Consider the following 14722-nt stretch of genomic DNA (forward strand, 5'->3'; position numbering starts at 1 on the left):
GGAGTAGCAGATGAGCTGCATTCAAGACAAATAGATTCTTCATGAAAATGCTGTGACATTTATTTTCAATATTAAAAATTCAAATGCAAGTGTTTAATATGTCTCATACACATCAGCTCTTTCTGTAATTCTGGGACTGGTGCAGTTTTGCCCTTAGTCATTTGGGGATTGCTTTTCCAGCCGCTTTGATCACATTGTGCTTTTGCAATATTCCCACCAGTTATCCTAAGAACTCTGATAACTGAATCTTCTTTCATCTGTCCTAGAAAATAATATATTATGAAGGAGACTATAAAATAAAACTGTGGAGAAGGAAAAAAAGCAAACAAAGATCATCCCAAAAAGCTTATTAGCACCTTTAATATAAACATTGGCATTTATGAGGATTTAACCAAATTCTCAAAAAAATATATCATGAATATATAGAATGCACAGCCAGTATCCAAGCTTTTTTTTTCCTACACAAAGGAAAACATTTATCATTCTGGTAACACAAAGGACAGAAAAAACAATGCCAATTGACAAATAAAACATCTCATGATTTAATATTGTTTTTTTGTCCCCTGTGATCCTAGAATGATAAATATTGTACCTTCTTTTGTCAGTATGAGAAACACTTTCATATGCAGAATAAAGGCTCATTCATTATATTCATGTTGGTTTTTTTTCCAGATTGCTTTTTCCAAGAGATGTCAGTATGCATCATACCACTGATACTATGCCAGCTTTCCAGTGGTCATTCCAAAGCTCTACAAATACCTGTGATGCTACCTGTTTAATTTCTGTTTATTGCTATTTTTTCTTCTTATCATTTACATTCTTGAGGCTTTCAGAGGCCTCAGTGTGGCTTGGGACCTCGTTACTTTGGGAGGTATACAAATATGTATCTAATCTAGCATACGAACACTGGAATTGTATGTGCCATGCAACTGTCCATGGAGCGTGGTCCTCTGGGAAACCCACAGGCAAAGTCTGATACTTCATGCCTCAAAGGAAGAGGGAAGGGAGAGGCCCATTGAGGGGACAGCACTTTCCTCTAAGTACTTTCTGTGCTATTTGCTCCTGAGAAGATGATGTGATTGGTCAATGCCTATGATATTTGTGCAGAGCACAGTAGTCATCCCAGGTGAAATGTCTGTAGCTCCACCCTCATTCCACCTAGCCAACAACAATCCATTATGGTTTTGCCTACCATTGAAATCTTTCTGTAACACAAAGCTAATCTTGATTTCAGAATGTTTCTCCAAAAGCAGTTGTCTTTTGCAAATAATATCAGTACTTTAAATAGATTTACATTCTTTTTCAGTGGAGAATACATAGATGTTAAGCACATTATGTTTTATGAAAAGCTGCTCTGGCTTCAGTGTGATACCAAACCATCTCTCATTGAATGATGGCATTAGGAAACATAGTCATTGCACTAAACCTAGGCAAAGTAGCTAATCACTGTATTAGCATGCATTAGTTAATTTGCATTTAGTACTTTGGAGATAAAAAGCTCAGTATTTTAGTGCTATATTTCCTCCCTGGACACATCTCTTGTCTTCATATTTATATCACTATGGAAAAGTCAGGAAACATTGATTTTATAAATGAAAGCTATAAAATATGACTTGAAAGGGCTAGTGTTTTGAGAGGGAAAAAAAGTGTGAAAATTGAACTTAAGTCAGGCCTTGAGTTTGGGGGGCCAGATTTCTCCTAGCAGGCTTTAGATCGCTTAACAGACTTACCTATGGTTGAGCATTTGTTTCACTAAAAGGTCCTCACTGTCTGGACCTAGTGCAGCTGCTGGTATGGATCAGAAGAGGCAAGTTTCAGGGCAGTGGGTTTGTTTTCACGTGAGTAAACAGAAAGGCAAAGAGTGGGAAGTGTCAAGACTTTTTCCTAGACAAAACACCCAGCTGTCCATATTACAGAGCATGTGCAGCTCCAGCAGAGCACAGCAAGGACGTACCTCACCCTATAGACTGTTTGTTCCTGCAGGAGCCTCCTGGCCCTACTCCCCTGGAAAACCATCTCAGTGCATCTGGAGTGGGCTTAAACCACACTGGCTCAGCCTCTGCGGACCTCCAGCAGCTTCATGCACATCTCACATCGACACAAAGGATAGCGGTATCCTTGAGGCCATCCCAGTGAGAAAAAAACATCCCCATCCCTCTTGCAGCAGGAGTAGTGAAAGCACAGTTTAAACACATCAAAGATGAAAAGTTGCATAAAAAATGTGCACTAGTTAGGACACAGATTTTAAAATCTTAAATGTAAATATTGTTCTTAAAGCACATGTGGGACTCAATTAAATAAGGCTGGCTGTATTTAGATTATTCACAATCTACTTCATCAGTCTTAAAGAAATAATTTGACCACAGTTCAAATGTGAACAGTTATTTTTATGTCTCTTTGTAATTAGTGGACGTGTGTATTTTTCTTGGAAAAGAGTTGCCCACTAAAATGAGAAATCAGGAGAAGGACAAATAATATAAATGGTTATTAAGATGTCTGCAGCTTTTAAAACCTGCCATACCACCACCTTCTCACACTAGTACAATCCAAAGAGATGAAAGATCATGGAAGGGAATTAGAGTAGCTTGGTAACTAACATCAGATTCACAAAGAGAATTCCTGATTATTGGAAGTCTACACAGAGAAAAATAAGTACTTTGTAAAGGCAGTTAAATAGTGTTGACATTCAAGCTTAATAAATCTTGAAGAAGAAGCAAATAAAGGTATGGAAAATTGAGGGGTATTTGGAAGGAAGGCAACGACAAATAGCGTAGGAATAAGCCAGGAATCCTATATATTCAACTGTTATAATGAATGTTTGTCCAGACATGACAGAACAAACCAAAATCAACTCACAAGGTCACACACCTGGACACAAGCCTTACAGAGGTTTGCTAAGTCCTTCTCATCTCTGATGCTTCCCCTTTTGGGGATAATGCCTTCTGTTTCTGAACCTCACACATTGTCAAATCCCATTCTGAGAACTGTATGTTGGGGTTTTTTCCTCACCTTTGAAGATAGGGGCCATCAAATGTGGTGCCCCACTTGCTAGAAACAAGGTGCAGTTTGCCACTGATTGCCTGCTAGTTCCATTCTTTGCACCCAAGCTTTTGATGAATTAATCCTAAGCAGGAGTTGTGCTTTTCATTCTCACCTTCTTTTCCATTCTTTATAAAAATCAATGTTTGCTTATGGCTGCTTCAGAGTCTCAAGTGTATGGTGTCTAATGGTATTGCTTTAAAGTTTTATATTTTATCTTTATAACTTGGGATAATTATTTATAGTTGCAAATCATAATGTAGCAGCATTATGGGAAGCAGAATGCTCGATTGCATTGCAAAGGGAAGAGCGGATTCAGGGTTTATTATATTACAGAAGACACTTCAGAGGCTACGGAAGACAGCAACTCAAACTGTAGCAGTTCTCAGAAGCTGGGATAGTACAAAACAGGTTTCATTCATAACACGTTTTTGTACCGTCATCACTGTATTTATAGCCATTGAAGTATAATTGAAATATAGAAAATCAGGAAATGAGAGAACTGTAGCTATGTTTTTCATATGTGATCAAAAAGCATATGGGGGGAAAAATAGAAAGGGAAAAGGTCAATAGTTAAATACAAAATAGAAGACAACATAATTTCTGCTTTCGAAAAACAGATGGGAGATTTAGCAAAATTGCAGTAAGGGAATTCTAATGTCCTGCTGAAGGTTTGTTTCTCCTTCATCACATGATAAAAGCTTTTTGAAAATACATAAATGAAAACTAGCTCCTAATCACATCCTGAAAACACAAAGACAGCATGGCACTTCATACAGCATGTCAGCTTTTAATGAAAATATTATGAAGAGCAATGCACAGAATTGCTCAGAATTTTGACTGTTGTCTCAAAGAATTATCCTGATGAGAAAACTGCAAGCAGGGCATGTTTCGTGCTACATCTTCTCCCTGGTTTCATTTCTGCCATTTCTTACTGCCATGACTAGCAATGAGGAAGGGCTGCTGCAGTAACTAACCAATGGTCTACTTCCATTGAGTGCATCTTCTAGGAGCTGACATTGCTGGGAAATGGACTTTATGAGAATTTCTGGGCTGTATCTTTCACTTGGTTTCTACCTTTCACTTTCACACCCATTTAGCAGCATAACTCCTGTTCAACAGGAAATGAGTGAGAGATTTTACTTTGTTGTATGAAAAGATGGTGTGCACATCAGACTGATATCTATGCCAAACTTGATCCCAAGAGAGGAGTATTTCACAGCTCCTGTATCTCTTGTGGATGTTGTACCTAAAATGTGGTGTGTCAGGAGGATCTTTTTCAGTTTTTTCCAGTTACATCCTCTAGATGCAAAGGAGCATCTACAGGAATGTTTTGAATGTCAAAAGTTACAGTTTGGTAATCATTGTACCAGAATAGTTCTTTAAATTTTTTAAATGGGGTTGATAAATGAGAAAATGAGTGCTACTTGTTGGAGTGTGAGTACACACAGAGCTAGGTAACAAGCTGTGATTTTCGACTGTCCGTTTTCTAGCTTTTCCTCTCCAAACCAGGAAGCATGCCTAGGGCATATAATATATTTTCAGTGATACACCATCATAATGTTACTATCTTGCAGTTTCAGGCATTTGCTCTACCCGCATATGTCACACAAACAGAAATGGTGCTCTGCTGCTATAATTTTACTGATATTTATCTATATTGACTGTTCAGGACCAAGTGTATGTAATCAATTATGAACATGCTGTGTTTGAAATAGAACCCTGTTTCCACACATTTTGACAGTAACCAGGTCTAAGTGTGTCATTTTGCCTATTAGAATCACAATATAGTGTTTTCAGTGTAATACCAAAGATTCAGGAAAGAATAAATGAATAGCCGTATAGCTTGCCTGTATATTTGGAATCCTATTCAAAATTATTCTTTCAGTGCTGACCACGATTCTGGCAGGGCCATTTATATAAAATCTTTGGAGTTTAAAATGGTTTATATGGTTTAACATTTTCAGCCTTTTACCAAGCTTTTCTGCTAGAATTAATAAAAATCAATGTTCTGTATAAGCTGAGGCTAGCTTCGCTGATGGAGCCACCCCTGATATTGACAGCAGGGCACTTGTGGGTGTTGTTCTTTTTTTTGTTTTTCTATTCTCGGGCATTAATAGGTACTGAAACTACAAACACCCTTGTGTTAGAGATCCTGAGGACCCTGCAATTGTCACTTTAGTAACATTTCAAAATATGGTTCAAAATTCTGGGCACGCTTTCTGTCCTGTTGACTTAATTCTGTCTTACACTCCCAAGCTTGTTTGTTTAGTCAGAATGACTGCTGGCTATGTAGTTGGGGACGTACTGAATGTCTAATTGTGGAAATCAGCAGAATACTAAAAAAGTGGCATTGTTATTTGGCCAGAACCAAATTACAAGCCAAACAGTGGTTAGAGCAATGATATATTGCAGCAGTATGTTGGAAATGGGAAACAAGTGCAGTACTTCGTCAGCCTTCGAAAGCAAAACTTGTGAGAATGCATTATGGGAAAGCACTGCAGATATCATGCCTACTTCTGATTAAGCTGCAAGCCTATTGAATTTCTGGTGAAGTATAATAATTTGTTTGTATGAACATATTCATCACTTTCTGGTTTAAATAAAATTTTTGACAGGGGAAAAAAACCCAGCACCTGCAAAATAAAGGTGCAAGAGAGTGAAACAGCATCTTGGAGGATTATTGCTCTAATCTTCTTCCTTAAAAGTAAATGATAATGTAAGTGGTATTGTTTTATCTCAAAGGGGGGCAGAATTGGCCCCTCTTGGGCCCTTAAACCTAATTGTCTTTAAGGTTGTGTGTTTTGTCTTGAAAAGGAGAGTATTAAGCTGCAAATCTGACAATACACGGTATCAACCAGATGGGACATTAGGGAGGTATTCACAAAAACTGAATTTCACCTGCTGAGGTTAATCACCCTGGGTTTCCTCTGCAGACAGAAAGAGATCTGCTTTAAATCACCCCCTGCAAGTAGGGCCCCTCTGGAGGGGAGCAGACCCCAGTGAATGCCTCTGCCTTTTCTCCTTCGAACTGCTCGGAGCGCTCAGTTGTGTCTGAACCTTCTCTCTGTTTCCCAGGTACTCACACACATGCATGTGCGCACACATGTGCAGATATTCTGATTACTTAATTACTTGAGATGATAGTTCAGCACTGATATTAATGGAGGGGCAATCACATTCTGTTTATCCAAATGGATGAACCTCCGTCTCGCAGGTGTTCATCCTACTCACGGTGTTTAGTAAAGTTTTAGCTTTCATCGCAGTGGTTAGAGTCCAACTGCACAAATGGATTTGGGTAAAAAGCTTTAAAACTGTCATAACTCAAGCTCACTGTTTTTTACAGTTTTCTTATCTTTATTTTTCTCTGATTGGCATGCATGGTCTCAATAAAAGTAGGTTGCTGAATATAGAGACAAAGAGTAAAATGATGCTGTACAAGTAACCTCAAGTGTACTGGTCTGGAGGAGGCTTTTGTGATCCAAATGTCTCTAATTACAATAGAGAGGTTCATAAACTAACCCCAACTGGGTCACAGCTGTGATACCAACTTCTAAACAAAACTAATTATAATTTTGTTTATATTAAACCAGGTATTGCTAAAAGTAAATGAAAATAGCGCTTCTTCAGTACTCCAAGTAGATTTTTTTCTCTCCTACAGAAATAGGTTTACAAGACCAAATTAGATTCTGGCATGATTAATGTATCTCACCAAATTCTTGCAGAGTAGCAAATTAGTTTATAGTGATTTTCTTGAAAACAAATTAAACGGCTGCACAACATCACAAGAATAGAGATGTTTTTCATAACATATGGATAAATGATTCCATGGAAAGGAGATGTAATCAAACTCAAAATGTAATCCAAATGTTTCAAATATTAGTGTCCATTACAGAAACCTGTGTAATTACTTGCATTTTAACACATGATGTGTAATATGCAGTGGGGGAGCATCAAGGAATTAATCTGCATGAGGTTTGCACATATTCTCAGCAGTTTATTCCTTTTTCAATGTTTTTAACAGCCATCAGTTAAAACCCAAACCTCTTGTTTTGCTAATAACTAAGCAATTATTTTGTGAATTGTAGGTGATCTGCCATTCCTGTACTTGATAGCTAGCTTTCTGAAAGTGTAACATATCCTATAAATTTGCTTCCCCCCCAAAAAAAATGTAAATATATTTTGCCACTGAAATGCTTGTCAGAGTCTCTGCAACTTATATTCAAGAAATGCAAGGTAGAAAAAGTCTGATCACATGCATAATTATCTATGCATTAATTACTTGTTGCTTATTTTTTAATATATAAAAGGGAAAGGAAAAAAAAGCACATAAAAATCTGCCATCAGCCATGTTGAGAATGACAATGGAACAGTTGGGTCCGTTCTCAGATTTCTATAATTACCATTTGTGGTCTAAGGTCCAAAAATCACAATAATGGAATAAAATTATAAACTAACAATAGATCACTTATCTGTAACTACTGCCAAGATAAAACTTCTTAGATAAAAACATCAAGATGTTTTAATTCTCTTAGTTCTGCTATTCTGTGAGAATATATTTCCTGGCTAAATGTGATGCCTGCTTTATTAATTGAAATTTAGTACTGATAAGTATTGCAGCTTAAGGAGCTATTACTAAACTAGTCTAAATGTAACCGTTTCCCAATCCTACCGTAATATCTGAAGTGAGTCAATAAGAGGTTCTGAGAAGAAGTTTCTATCTTCAGACTCAGCAGTCAACTACTTTTTTTTTTTGTTTTAAGTCTTTGGAGTCAGTCATATTCTTAATATCACTGGACCAGGAGCCCCAAGGAATAGGGTCCAAGAAAGATGATATGCCTAGTAATGTCGTTTAACCATTATAGCTTAAGGTGTGCTTTACTCTTCGGATTTAAATGTGGTTTTTTTTGGCAAAGCAAGGTGTCAGAGATCTTGGGAAAGTATCTGTAGTCCAGTTTTTTCCTTTATTTATACACAATGCATATATTTGACTTTAATGGAAGTCTGTATTCCACACACTTGGATCTCGGTTACCGTTCACCAACAGGTAAGGTTACAGACCAGTTTTATGTAGTTTATTTCTCATTCCCACAACGTATTACACTTATGCATATTAGTTTATATTCCACCATTTTCCCCTGAGTCTGTGTCAATGACACCGTCACCCTTGCTGTCTCTCTGGTCTCACCCACGTGTTCTTTGACTATCATTCCTTTGCTTCCTCACCACCAGAGCTCACAGTCTTGCTGAATGCTGCTCCTGCAGCCTCTCCAAAGCACCACCTTCCCTCTGTATCACAGAACAAAAGCCCTTGCCCAGGACTTCTGCAGCTTACTTCTGAATTACTGTCACAGTGAACAACTACTGTCTTAACCACGTTTATTTCAGATCTTTTTCTTGACCATTGTTTTTTTAACCACAGGAATAATTTTTAGTAGTTCCACGCTCTCCTTTTTCCTATTGACTCAAATATCATTATTCATCTTCAAGACCTGCCATGACTTACCATTCCCCACCTATCATCTGTTACGCAGTTTCAGAGAGGTCCTCTCCTGCTGAGGTCAGCCATTATCTCAGCCTTCTTCTTCCACTTGTTAAGTAAGTGCATTTCTGCTTCCACACATGCTGCCTTCCTTGGGCAGTCTGATGGGCGTACAGGTCTGATGGTGCTGTCCAGCTAAATGCAATAATCTCATATTAGCTCCTTTTAAAAGTAATCAGTGAAGGAGCAATTGAGGGAACTGGGGTTGTTCGGCCTGGAGGGAAAGGAGGCTGAGGGGAGACCTTACAGCTCTCTACAGCCACCTGAAAGGAGGTTGCAGGCAGGTGGGGTCAGTCTCTTCCCCAAGTAACAAGCAACAGGACAAGAGGAAAAAGCCTCAAGTTGCACCAAGGTAGGTTTAGGTTGGGTATTAGGAAAAATTGCTTCACCAAAAGAGTTGTCAAACACTGGCACAGGCTGCCCAGTGGTTAAGTCACCATTCCCAGAGGTATTTAAAAGATGTGTAGATGTGGTGCTTAGGGACAGGGTTTAGTGGTGGACTTGGTAGTGCTGGGTTAACGGTCAGACTCTATGATCTTGAGGGTCCTTTCCAAACTAAACAGTTGTTTGATTATACGATTCTTGTGTTCCAGGACTGCTTGAGTTGAGACAAGAGGGTGGGAGAAAAAACTTCAGCTAATCAACATTAGGTTGGACCAATCCCACTACCATAGCGTCTCCCACTCCTCAGTAGGTCCCCTTCATCAGTATAGTGTGTTTGCCCTGCTGAACAGACAAGAGCTATCCCAAAGTGTGTAGTCAATCCCTGCCTGTCCATAGCCAGTGAGACCCAACAGCTCCTGCGGTCTGGTGGGCTGGACAGCGTAAAGCCACCAGGTGCTGTACAGACCTGGGTTACAGACTAAACTACAGATACCTCACACTGAAAGGGAAGGGGAAACCGCCTGAACACATACCAAAAGAGTCACAACCAGCCCCTTGGAGCACAGGTATTTCACACAAATATGTAGGGCCATTTTCTTTTCTAAATTAAATTTGGGAAAGGCTGAACATTTCGTAAAAGATCCTTTCTTGTATGGTCTGCATGTCCCACAAACTGACAGCAAGTAATTTATAAGTCTGTTCTGGGAATAAGAGTTTCTTAGCCCCTTATAGATAGCTGTTATTACTAAATACCAAGGGTATAATACAAAAGGACCATGACATCTCCTCTCTACTAGTGTGTGGCTATTTAATTCCACGCTATCATTATTTATTTTATTATTGTTATGGTTTAAGCTCGGTCTTGTATTTTACTTATTTAATTAAGTTATATGCCTGAGAAAAGGGAAACATACCTCCTGGACTCTTGGCTGTCTTCCCATCTAGCAAAAATCATCGCTGAAAAAAATTGATGAGGTTACTTGCCCAAAGTAATTTCCTAGTTAGTTTAGTTTGTTTAATGTATCTTTCTCGTAGTAAGAGTGGTGTCAACTTAAAATACATATCCATGCACCAAACAGGAAGAGAAACAAAACAAAAAAAAAAAAAAAAAAAAGACTTTGTGATTTTGCAGTGCTGTCAACCTTTTTTTGTCCTTTTTGAAAAAATCTAATTGAAATAATTAAAAAAAATCAATATACAGGTTATCAAGATACTTATTCTTCTTGGCAGTTGCTTATGATTGTTTTTCTTTGTGACTAGGTCCATGATCTCTGGATACTGTCTAGGCACACTTGCCAGATCAGGGACCTCAGATACTCATGAAGGATTTAACTGTTCTGTGACCTGGAAATGAACTTTGCTCTCTTGTGGTATGCAGTGGTTCCTCTAGCCATGTACAGTCTTGAACTTCCAATGACTCTTAATTTTTCTCCTGGAAAGTAAGCACTTGAGTATCAGGTCTGTACGTGGTTAGGAGAAGGTTTTGTGGATCATGCCTTTGAAGGCCAAATTTTATTCTGGTTACATTTTCTGTGCCTTTTGGATATCTTCCAACACAACTTGACCTATAGTACAGGAGTGTGTAGGACAAACAACGTTCTGGCCTTTTCAGTCATGAAAATTAATCATGAGTTAGTCTACTTGGAGAAAGTTTGGTTGAGAAAACAGGAAAAGTATAGGAAGTGCTGGACAATCTTGAAAATGTTACCAAACTACTAAACTAGCACAATGCCTCATAGAAAGTGGGAAGATTTTTTCAGTGGGTGCTCAGAAACACTTGCCTAGTAACAACCTTCTTGAAAGCTATGTTTCTCCACCATTATAGACATTATAGCTGACGTATATACTTCCTGTGAAGAATAAATGTGCACAGTCCTGGTATGCATCCATAAAGGTTATGGTGAATGTGATCTTCTTCATCAAATTAAGAAACAGCTAGTACAAAACTGTGTTATGAACAAGGTGGGTTTGTATGTGTGTCATTTATACACACAAAACATACATTGTGTATTTAAAAACAGTTCTTTATAGACTTGCAATAATGATAAATGACAGAACTCATCAAAATTCCCTACACAATAAAGGATAGTTTTATTGATGAGCATGAAATTGTCTTCACTGGCTTCACTGTGTGCTACGGTCACCTTCATGAGGTACTAGAATCTGTAATTCTCATCACTTAGTATGTATTCAAACTGCTTCCATCCATTTGTACAGATATTCATGGGCATTGCATCTTCTACAATGGAAAGACTTTGAATAACAGATCCTTTATGATAAAAGGACTCTGTCCACTATTAGGTGAGCGTGTACAGTGAGATATCTTTAAAGAATCAACAGATGGAAGTAACATGAAGACTGCTGGGTGATGAAGGGTGAAGCTATAACTTTAATAGTATAATATTTACCCAGTCTTTTCTGTTGAAGTCTCTCTGTATGGCAGCTATCATTGTATTTTCATTGCTTAAGGTCACCTTAAGCAATGACTATAATTTTGGTTAAAACGTCAAACAAATCTAATTGATCTACCTGAGTTGTAGTTATTTTATTTTCTTCAGCTTTCTGAATGTTCTGATTCTGCATAACAATGAAAATGTGTATAATTCAATCAAATGAAGACTTCTATCAAAATTTTATCTCTGAATAATACATATTTAAATTGAAAAAAAAAATCTAGGTTTTTTTACATATTTAAATTGAAAAAAACATTACCTGCCTAACCATGAATCCGAGGTCATTCTTTGTTCCCTTACTTTTAAAAAAGGGGTTAGTAAGAACTCAATGCATTTCTCATTAAAATGAACAATAGAGGAGGAAAAAAGGTTTTAAATATGCACACCAGCATGTAAAAGTAACTTCTTCAATGTAAGGTTTTTTCCTACTTTGAGAGATAGTGTAGCCTTACATCAGTTCAAATGTAGCTGTATACAATCAGAGGAAAAATGTTTAAACATCCCAGCATGGGTATTTCCATTTAAATCTGATTACAGTGAAATAAAACTGTAGCTATTAAAGGTTTAGAAGAACTACAAATACAAGCAGTAAAAGAAGACAGTTAGTAAATGAGGTAGTAAAACATTTCAGCAGGGCAAACAGTTTATAGCACTCAGCCTTCCTGTAGCAGACTGTGCTATTCACCACAGACCCGTGCACTGTTCCCTGAACTGCACTTAAACCTGCAATTAACCTTTCACGCCTAATGAAGCTGTTTTGCTGCAAAATTAAAATATATAGTACTGCCTGTTTTTACGGAGACAGGGAGGAGAGGATCTCAAAACGAATGACTTTTTCAGATGCTTTTGTTCAAATGCAGAATTGAAGTGCTGTTTGTATACAAATCGCAAATGTGCTTTTCAAGGCAATCTCATTTGATGTGCTGTATTTTATTCTTCTACTTATTAATTGTTTTGCATTATTGTAAAAAAAAAAAAAAACAACCAACAAACAACTAAAAAAAAACCCAACCACAAACAAAAAATTCACACACCAGTAATTTTATGATTAGACACTTACTTCCTGACAATAAACTATTACCATTTAACTTCCATTAGGAAAAACAATAGTTTTGCTAAAGAAAACCAAGTTCATATTGCTTTCTCTGGTATTTCTCTCACTGTGGGTGCAATTATCTCTTAAAAAAAATTACTTTCCACTTACGTATTTGACTGGGCTCACTTCTTAATGATCTTCCCATACCTACTCTTAAAAGAAGCTAGAGGTTGTTTTAGCATACAACTAGGTCAGGTTATTTCTATAACATTTAGTACAAAAACAACCTAAACTTAAAAATAGGTTCAGTTCTGCAGCTAAGCTTGAATTTCCTAAATTAGTAATTCCTAAACTAGTAGAGGTGACCCATCAATTCGCCATGTGGGATGCTTACTGATTCCAGTATTCCTTCCTACCACCTCACTCAAGAGTCAGAAGCAACCAGAGACCATGTATGGGTTTGGAAAATACCAGTCTGGATGGTAGGTAGGATATTTAAATGGCAGCATTCAGGGAAGGCAGGTACATGTAATAACTTATGAACTGAGGTAACAAATACAGAGCGCTATAAGATTTACAGTTCCAAATTTAATGACTATAAATGTATTCACATTTGTTGTTTGGATACAAAACCTGCAAAATATAGGGAATGTTTTGGTATTTTTTGTTTAATGAATATTTAAGCCACAGCATTTTTATCAAATCTTCTGTTGTATTTTGATGTAAATTTTGCTTGCTTGCAGTGTCTGTGCATCGGCTTGACTTGCTAAATGAGATTCCTTTAGACTGCCACTCTGAAATAATGAATTGTTCCCCCAGTTAATTGTATTGCTTTGATAACAAGGAACTATGCTGGGCGTAGAGAACATAATAAATGAATTTCATCAGATGATTTGTGTGACATTTTGAAAAATTATCTTCTGTAGTGACCCAATTTTAATGGAACTCTAACAGCATACCAGTATATCCCAGTATGCAGCAGTAGCTCTGAAGGAAATAGTTCTTCCTTTTTGTTGGTTGTTACATAAAGTGAGGTTAGCATCGTATCTCCAAGTATATTTTAAAATATCTTATAAAAAACCGGAAAATCTGTTTTCATAAAAACATTGTTTCTATTTGGCATACTCCCTTAGCTTAGCTCTTAGAGACAGGATCACACGTAAGCAACTGAACCATCAAAATGTTATTTAGGTTTTATCCCTGAATTTGCTAATAGCAGATACTGATGATACTTTAAAGGTGCCTCAAAGATTTCAAAAATTTAATTTATCAAAGTCCAATTTAAGGCATCACTAGCTCATGCCAGGAAATATGTGCATATGTGAGAAAAATTACTTACTTAATCTTGGATTCTACAGATCCTGAAATTTAGCAATGATAATTGTACTTAACATTTTACAGTATAGTGCTGGGCATTTTCAAAAAGCTGTATGCACTTTAATTAATTCTTGCAGCATTTTTGTGAATTAAGAAGGTAGTCTTCCAGTGCAATAGCATAGACTTTTTCAGGAAACTGGAAATCTGAAGTGATTCTGACAGTATATCATATACTAAGAAAGAAGCCTGTACAAACACTTGGAAGTGAAAAATATTTTTTGCACAGTTTCTTAGTAGATAAGTGTTGCAACAAGGGATTGGATGGCAAATACTGCAAAATTGGATTCTGTAATAGATAAACTGACTTTGATATTGGCCTGAGTAAAAAAGTAGAGACTGCCTGTTAAACATGGTGAAAAGTATTTCCAAAGGTTTCCTCCTGGAGTAGTACTGTTATTGGTTAGAGACAGCTGTATGGGGCAGCGTGGAGAACCAGCACCATCTTTACCTGCCTTATGTGTATATACAGATGTGCTTTTGCAGATATAAGTGTCAGGGACACGGTTTAGTGGTGGACTTCGCAGCTAGGATACCAGTTGGACTCAATGGTTTTACAGGTCTTTACCCACCTAAATGATTCTGATTCTATGGTTCTATGGTTTTGTTGCAGCTGTGGTGCAGAACATACGAATGATGTGAATACTCCTAACCCATTGCAATATCACCTTGTGTGAATTTAAAAATTCAGAGCTACCATGTATTAAGTGTGTTGTCAATGACAGCATTTCAGCAGGAGTCAGTCATTTCTAGCAAGTACGCAGCAGCAAGCAAATGGAAGAGTAAATTCTCAAACTACTCATTTCCTAAGAAATGCCGGCCCATGCCCATTGTAATACCCTGTTAAGATTATAACAGGTCATGAAATATCAACAACTTAACCAGAATCTGAAA

General features: G+C 37.3%; 1 protein-coding gene across 4 annotated transcripts in view; it reads left to right on the top strand.

Moving 5' to 3' along the window:
- The window catches only part of ATRNL1 (attractin like 1), a 570901-nt gene that overhangs the window by 507896 nt on the left and 48283 nt on the right, over positions 1 to 14722 (top strand). The window lies entirely within an intron of this gene.

The sequence above is a fragment of the Falco punctatus genome, assembly GCF_963210335.1.
Source record: "Falco punctatus genome assembly, chromosome: 9".
Taxonomy (NCBI): Eukaryota; Metazoa; Chordata; class Aves; order Falconiformes; family Falconidae; genus Falco; species Falco punctatus.